A 9,120-nucleotide genomic window follows, 5' to 3' on the forward strand; every position below is an offset into this window, starting at 1 on the left:
CCGCTGGCCAAATATGGAAATGTGTGGGCGCCTGAGCGCTGAGCCCGAGCGTGTGCAGTGTGAAGTGCACGCACGAAACCTCCTTGCCTCATCCTTACCCCACGAGGCTGCTCCTCCAGAGCCAAAGTGGACAAACTGAGGGGCGGTTAGGGGTTGGAGTTGGTAAGCGAAGTGTTACCATTGTAAGTTAATGGAGCGTTGCTGAGCCTCACGGAGCGCGAAAGAGAGAAAAAGAACTACAGAGAGAGAGAGAGAGAGAGAGAACGTATACGCTCGGGACTAAGCTCTCAGGTTGTTGTACGTTTTCGGTTCGCCCCCACCCCACGCCCAACCATTTCCCACCTCACCCCTAGCTGCGCTGCCTTTTTTGTTTTTCTGCTGCCCCAAAATTGTCGCTCTCTCTCTGTCTCTCTCTCTCTCTCTCTCATTCTCTCGGTGTAGGGATTGGACTTGTAAATGAGCTGCTCGGCGGGCCGCACACGATCGGCGGGTGGCTTTCTCACAATTTCCACCACCCAACATGGCGGCGGCGGTGGCGACGGTGTGTGTATGTTTACACCCTGCCAAAAGTCGAGCTGTAATGTAACGTAACCTGATGCCACCCTCGCACACCATCCCTCCTCCCCCTCCCCCACCACACCATGCAAAGCATCCACCATCATCCAGCAACGCTTTTACGCAAGTCGCGCCTCAGATGAGCGCTTCCTGAGCGGCTCCTTCAATGCTTCAGCCCTTTACGGGTGCCGGGTGGGCTCCCAGAGGGGGGGGTGGTTAGCACCCAGGATCACTCGGCGCGCGGAAGCCCAAAAGGAACAACGCAGGAAGGACGCCGGGGCACATTACCCCGGAGTACACATTACATTTGCATGAACCACCCGTCCCACCGTCCCGCGGCCCGCCGGCAACCCGCGCGAATACATTACGGGGTCCACGGCAGTTACCACCTCCCCACTGCAAGTACACGTCCCGTCCCCAAAACGCGTGTCCCATTAGCACCGTCGGCGTCGTCCTTTTTTTGAGCGTTTCCACTCTCGTTTTTGGCTCAGCGTGTCCATTTTCGCCACCATCTACCACACACACACACACACACATACACACACTTGCACACTTCAACTACAGGCTGTTCTGCCGACCGTCCTAGCATCGATATCCCGCGGATCCCAAACGGTTGTCCTCCTGGGGACGGCCTATGAAGGCGTTACGGGTTACGGTCGTCTTCCGCCATTCTCATGACATGACTAGCCCACCGGAGCCTGGCGAGGCGTATACGCTACGCCCAACGACAGCTCGCTGCTGTACCGGTTCTCCTTCGTAGTGTCGTTGTTAGTGCTAACCTTTGATCCCTAGATAGTTAAAGCTTGAGCCGACCTCAAACTTTTGGTCGCCTGTTCGGTACAGGCTCTCCTTCATGTATGCTGCCCGGTGTGATTGGTAGGGCTGCTGATGGTGGTGACACGATGAATTTGAGCTATTTTTCGTTTATCTCCATGCTGAACTACAAGGTGCAATTCAAAAATTCCAGGACTTTTATAATTTCCCATCTTCTAGTAGCGCCATCTCTTTGAAATTTGTATCGGTTGTTTGTCTATCCATTAGTAATGTTCTGTCAAATTTTTATGACATTTGGATGTATACAAGCTGAGATATCGCGCCAAATGTGACAGTACATTTATTGTGTCGGTCGAAAAATGAGCATTGAACAAAGAGCCAATATTAAGTTTTGTGTTAAACTTGGTAAAACTTTTACCGAAACTCATCAAATGATGAAACATGTTTATGGTGATGATTGTCTATCTCGTAGCCGTATTCACGAGTGGTTTAAACGTTTTCAAGAGGGACGGGAGGACTTGGAAGACGACGAACGGTCGGGGCGGCCAAGAGATATTGTGAACGAAGAAAACACGGAAATTGTGCGTGAATTCATCAAAAAAGAGCCGAAATCATCGCTTAAATACATGGAATCAGAATTGGGAATATCTGCAGCATCGATTTTTCGTATTTTGACAGAAAATTTGGGCTACCGAAAGGTTTGTGCTCGATTTGTTCCGCACACATTGAAACAACACGAAAAAGACCTCAGAATTCAACATTCAAAAGACATCATTAAAGAGGCCAAAAAGGACCGACACTTTTTGTATTCGATCGTGACTGGTGATGAGACATGGTGTTTTCAATATGATCCCGAAACCAAGCGACAAAGCAGCGAATGGAAGCATCCAGACGAGCCAAATCCGAAAAAATCGCGCCAAGAAAAGTCAAAAATCAAGTCAATGTTGATTTGTTTTTACGATTCCAAGGGTATTATTCATAAAGAATTCGTTCCAACAGGCCAAACAGTTAACGCTGTGTTTTATGTAAGTGTTTTGAAGCGTTTGGTATCACGCATTCGACGAATTCGGCCAGAATATCGCGAAGAAGGAAGCTGGCGATTATTGCATGATAATGCACCAGCTCACCGTTCGACACTCACGACAGATTTTTTGACCAAAAATCGCATTTTAAGCATCAATCATTCACCTTATTCGCCTGACATGGCACCGTGCGACTTTTATTTGTTCGGAAAACTTCATTTGGCCATGAAAGGAAAACGCTATATTGACGTTGATGCCATTCAAAAGGCGGCGACCACCATTCTCAACGCTGTACCAAAAGATGGCCTAAAAAAATCATTCGATAATCTTCTTGAACGTGCAAATCGCTGTATTCAATCCGAAGGGGATTATTTTGAAGCCGACCAATAAAATTTTTCAAAAAAAATCAATGGTTTTCGTTTTTTAATAAAAGTCCTGGAATTTTTGAATTGCACCTGGTATATTGGAGATCCTTCGACATAGATTAATGAAATTTGATAATAATAATCGACTAAATCGACTTAAATCGAATCATCATTTCATTTAGCAACTTTTGGGCATTTTAGAAAAAGGTCAGAATATTCAGAAAAAAATGTCGAAACTCATAACAAAAATAAGTTTACGCTGGCCAGATTTTCATATTTCGGCTTCATTACTTACTTACTTAATCCGGCTACAACCGCCGAGCGGTCTTTACCTGCTGCAAGGAACCTTTCCACCGCTCGCGGTCGAGAGCTTTCGTCCACCACATATCAATACCGGCTTCATTGGAGCAGAATATTTGCGTCTCGGTTAACTGGCCGTCGATAGACTCGTCTTTATTTTAGAATATTGGCGACCGACTTGGTCATGCGTTTCCAGTTAATAGCTTCGTTTTTATGTTGGTTGATGGTTGCTACGGCTACGGTGGTTGATTTGCAATTTTATCATGATTTTCTTTCGACCCATATTAATCACTACAAGTTTCGTATTGCGTCACCGATCGACAGAGAATCGTCACGTAATTCTTCCTCTACCAACGGCAAAAAACCTTCTCTTCCGGAACACGCGATTCTTCTCGCTCTCGATAAAAATCGTCTTAATTGGTTTAGTCATGCGCTCTGTCGTGTAGCTAAGTGTCGTTTTGAATTTTCTAATCTATACTGGTTCAAATGCAATTTTTTTAGGTATATTCTGTGACCATTTACTGACCTCAATCATCGAATCGCATCGAACGGCAAAATACTCATCATCAACACCGCGCGCTGGCCTTACCTCGGGCTTTCTGTGGACGTTCCTTCCAGTTTACAGTAAGGAAACGGCGGATGCAACGAGATGAATACAAAACAATAATTAATTTTATACACGCATATAATTTACAACAGACCGAAGATATTACCGAGCCCCCGTTTTATGCCGTGCTCCGGCCGTAGTTTTATCGATTTAAACTTATTTTGAACTTATCTAGAAATATGCCTAAAAGGCGTTAAATGAATTGTTGACTGCAGTGATTTAGTCGATTATTATTATCAAATATCATTAATCTATTATAACATCGCGCGTGATGGATACACAATTTACGCGATGCTTTGCAAACGAACGAAGCGTACCTTACGTTGGAATTCATGCTCAATAAATTATTCTAGCTTGGCACCTCGCCCATGATAAGTGTTTCACTTTTCTCTGTTGCTCACTGTAATATTGTGTTTGCACTTTTAATGTTAATGTGCATGTTAAATGTATGTTAAAAATAGCGACAACTGGCAGCGTTTATTCAAAGTGTTTCTTTTCGTCGCACTACTTCCGCGCCCCATTAACAGTATTTTATACTCTATGTGTTATGGTGTTCTTTTTTATATAAAGAAATGTAAATTGTTGTCGATAGTTGGAAGTGCTGTTCGGCGTGGTAACCAATGCACTTACCGTCGCCGTCGTGTTTCTCAAGAAATCCACACCAAACAAAACACTATTTTAGGGTCCCTCACTTCGGGAGGCGTGCTCCGACCCTCCAGGGCAGGGTCGAGTGCGCCCGAGAAAGAAGGACGCGCGCTGACCTCGATTTATGGAAATTGTGCATGTAAATAATAAATCATTCTTTCAACTCCCGAAACTTCTGGAACGGTTCGTCGCCGTGCCCGAGAAGGAAGCAAATTTATCAAAGTGGTAATCCGCTTAGAGTTATTGGTTTTTAGATTTGACCTCCTTGGCCCCGCAGGCGAGGCGAGAAGATTGTGTGCGGGGGGCGGGTTAGGCTATCACCGTGGTAAGCGTGGTGGTACCGAAACGCGTGACAGGCGCTCGCCTTGATTGTGCCCTCAAAATGGCCCGAAACTAAATGCGCCCTGAACCGCTCCCGCACCCCCCTCCTGAAGGTGCCAAGATTTAGTTGACTCCGCAGTAGGTTTGAGGGGTGGTACGCTGGTGGGTGGACGCGGTCACCGTGCCGGTCGGCTGTCAAAAGCCACTCAACGGAAAGCCACTTCGACGGACTTCGACGGCGGGAATCGGCCGAAGGACTGTCGGAAAAAAAAGGCCGGACGAAGGACCTCTTAGCTCTCTCCACAAACCCACCACCCACCCCACACCACCAGCACGCCAGGATCCGCGATGCGGTTGGTCGGTTCCCCATTTTTCTTTCGCCCGTTTCTTTTCGCCCGAGCTAAACAACTGGAAAGCAAACATGACCGGGCACCGGCGGCAGACCCGGTTAGGTGAGGTGGTTCTTTTTGTTTGCCCGAGGACATTCCCGTGTCGTAGAATGGGGGGAGGGGAGGAGGCGTAAGCCGCAGCCGGAAGCTTTTAGAGTTTTCACCACCTTGTTTTTGCCATTTTTCTTCCGTTTTTTGCCGCCTTTTCTGTTTTTTTTTGGGTTTTGTTTCGTTGTTGGGAAAACTCATGGTTTGTGGCTTTTGGGATGGTTGGGCAACGGCCTGACGGCCGGGCGACACGAATTGGGTGAGTGCTGAGATGGCGCAAAACTGGAGAGAATGGAGATCACGCGCCCTGACGCCGCCGCATCACACAAAAGCATGGGGGGTATTAGGTGTTTGTGTGTATTTAGAAGATGAAACGTTCAGTCCGGGTCCACTGCCGACAACACGGCAGACGAAAGTCAAAATTCCCGTGGATCGGCCACGAGGTCGTCCACTATGAAATCTCATTACGCGTAGGCACTTCGGTCGAGAAATGCAAATAAAAATCGCACAGGAGTCGTCCTCCGCAATTAGTCTCGCTCATCGTTGTTGCGGCGGTGTTGTCGGTGTTGGCCTAACGACCAGCCGTAACGGGCCAGCGAGACGAACCTTTTCCTTTGCTCGGCTCTCTCTCTCTCTCTCTCTCGGTAGCACAAAACGCAAACATGACTGAAGACGAGCGAGCGGCGATTTACGAGCCCCGCGAGAGAGAGGCAGAGACGGAGTACGGCCGAGAAAGGGTCGGGTTCGCTGCATAATTTATGGTCCGCCTGTGTATGTTGATCTCTTAAACTGATTTTTATTTGGCACTCAGCGGGCGTTTGAGAAATGTTCGGTGGCTCGCGTCGCGTCGTCCCCGTCGGCTGGACCTCCTCCTCTGTTCGCCCAAACACACACACACACACACACACACACACACGCACACATGCACCTACACGCCTCAGTGAACAGGGTGAATAAATAAAACACACTTGCCGGGAAAATTACATTCATAATCGCAGCCTCCGACGCCAACAAATGTAAATTGGCTAATAACGAGAGTGTCTTTCATCGCACTCAAAGCGGGGCACACCCTTCGCAGGCAACACCACCAGAGGCGAGGCGTGCAAATGATTGATCCAATAATCTTCCCGTACCCCGTACGAGCAGAGGCCGCCGGGGAAATCTACGCCGATCGCCATCCTTCTACCGGAATCTGGCCACGCTAGTCGGGAAAATATAAGGAATTCACCGGGGACCAGACGACCAAGTGGAAGGTGGCGCCCGCGCCGATCGTCTTCGTCCATCGTTTTTGCAGCCTCGAACTTGTCAAGTCTCGAGCCTCGTCATCGTCACGCGTAGACAATACACCTCCGAAAGGATGGATGGTCTTCCTTGGTGTTAGGTAACTTCCCGGCGAAGCAAACGGGCGAAGTGGTGTGAAACTGAGATTTGCTAACCTAACGGCTCAGTAGCTGTCAGTTTAACCGTCATCATAATGCTTCACTGGCAAAAGCTGGCCTTGTTTTGACGGCTGGCAAAAGGTTTTCAACATAAAACCAAATAAGTTTTGGTTTGCAGGCTAACACTTGAGGTGGTTTGCACATGTTTGCACATGTTTGGTGTTTGAACCGTACCGTTTGAAGAATCGCATCGAATGGTTGCCGAAGCTTACGGTGGGCATGCTTTGGAAAAATCACAGTGCTTTCAGAGTTACTAAAACAATGTTTGGAAATGAAGATTTGGGCGTGACGGACGGATGAACCAGGAAAACGTCCGAAATCGTTCGAGGAGATGACATCCAAACGCAGCGTCACCTCTCGGAGTAAACTGCTGCTGACTGCAGGCATTAAAGAAAGTCATTTCCTCATCGGCTTGTAGCTGGCGGTGAAAAGAGGATTCATTTTTTAAAATCCTAAGCGTAAAGTATAAGGCTTCCCAACCAAGCTCCCTGACTTTCTGGAATTGAATTTTCGCTTTTATTTTCGCGGACAAAAACTGTCAAATATACCGAATTTTCTCTTCGTTGACCTCCATTGTTAACACCCTGTAACTCACAAGCGAATGGAACAAACAAAAAACAATGCAAGCATTTTTTCAAGTGTAAAGTGTCAGCTTTAAAACGAGTCTAAACATGAAACTGTACGATCGATACTTCACGAGTTATCGATCACTAAAGGCATCTGTCGTGAAAAACGTTTTCCCCGGCCTGCTATCTTGGGTAACGTCAGGAGAACCCTCCAAATCGGTTTCAAATCTTCGCTAGGGATGGAAATCATTGCTCCAAGTGTTTGTGGTGGGATCAGAATGGTTTGATCTACTATGAGGTACTCGAACGCCACAATAGAACAAAAGGCACCACAGACAGTGATTTTTTTGCAGGATAACGCTCCAAAACCCATACAGGTAAACGATTGAACCCCAATTAAAAGGGGATGGAACATCCTTTGCTGCAAACGAGCATCGTTTGTCCACAAATTGCAAGAGATATGACAGATATGGCAATGGCCTGTACTTTACGCAAAGTACAGCTTCTAATCCCCGTTTTTAGGTTGGAAACCACCCTGTGCGCGACGCGCCGACGGCCGCACGATGCTAACCCGCGATCTCTCTCTCTCTCTCTCTCTCTCTGTCGGTCTTGCCCGGGCCGGGGCCTTCATTGCAGTAGGCCCGTCTATGGGGTGCACGGTACGCAAATCCCATCGGGGACCGGTGGGCTGATATGAAGACATTCGGAGTTAATTAAATTGAGAATATAGATTTGTTTTTGTGGCCCAGCCCGGCCCCGGAGGCCTTATTTATGGTGTTCGATCTCTTCGATCTGCCGTCAGTCGCCGACTAGGCCGACTAGGCCGACCTCGGCATTCCTCGCAGGACGGGCGCGATCCGTTTTATTGCTCGCGATGATGATGCTGCTCGGTTCGGTTTCTTTTTATCGCTTCATTTTAGTGCCGGTGACGGTGGACGATGGACTGAGCAAGCAGCAATCTAGCAGGCAACGACCTGCTGATAAGGTAATTTTCGTTTATTTTTATTTTGACGTCTTATCAAGTTTATCGTTCCACGTACACCATCGGCCGTTCCAACAGTTCGCCATTTTATAGTCCATTCACGCTTCGCCGGGGTTTCGATCGATCAGATCGCGGTGTTAGATTAGCTTTTAAGGAGCGCGATCGGTGAACGATACGCGATGCTCGGTTTCAGCATCTCTTACCGTGTTTCCGTCGATCCATTGTGCCAGTCAGTTGTGCACCCAAGTAGAGCTCGGCATCACTCACATGAACTAAGAAGAACCAAATTTACTTATTGCATTTATTCAAAATGTATCAGCTCAGCAAAATGCCCTTACCACTATTCCTTATGTCTAACTATCAGACAACAGAGTACAGAGCGCTGTAATCAATATAAAGATGTGCAGTAAAGTAAATTTTTGTTTTACTATCTTAAAAGAACGGACCGGGGACTGGCTTAGGTAACTGGTAATAAGTAACAGTTGCTCGCAGCACAAGCTTTTCACTTGAACCTGAAATGAAACCGATTAAGAGAAAGCAAAGTTCGTTATTAAAAAACAAAACAAACTAAAAGTGGTCTACTTGAAACGTTGAGGAAGTTTTGAAGATTGATCTTCCTTCCTTGGTCCTTCAATTTGAAAATCAAACCCTACAACAAACTTTCATACTTATAGCTCGTAAATAACAAAATCCACTGTAGTGCTTTTAACACTGAGCAAAGTGATAAACCAGAATATGAGATATTCAAAGAGAGTTTAAATAAACTTCATTCGGAAACGCTCGAAGCCTGGCACAACCATTTGCCGCATCACGCCCTGGGGCGATTTCTTAAAAAAAAGCAATTCCGTTGATTGAAGATTTAAAAAATGTACCAAAACATTTAATATGAGCATTAGGCCCTAATGCATGAGTTAGGAGCATATCATCATATTCACATCATGTTAAATTATTTTTTTGGGTTTTTTTTAACGATGCTTTATCGTGTTGGAAATCAATTTCAATCTATTACGCACTGTCCGATAATATAGGTTTCGCCATTTACGCTACCTTCAGAATTCCAGAATTGTGTTCTACACCGAAGGTTTCTGTGGTATCACGGTCAGTCAT

This window comes from Anopheles cruzii, chromosome X, assembly GCF_943734635.1.
Source record: "Anopheles cruzii chromosome X, idAnoCruzAS_RS32_06, whole genome shotgun sequence".
NCBI classification, from domain to species: domain Eukaryota; kingdom Metazoa; phylum Arthropoda; class Insecta; order Diptera; family Culicidae; genus Anopheles; species Anopheles cruzii.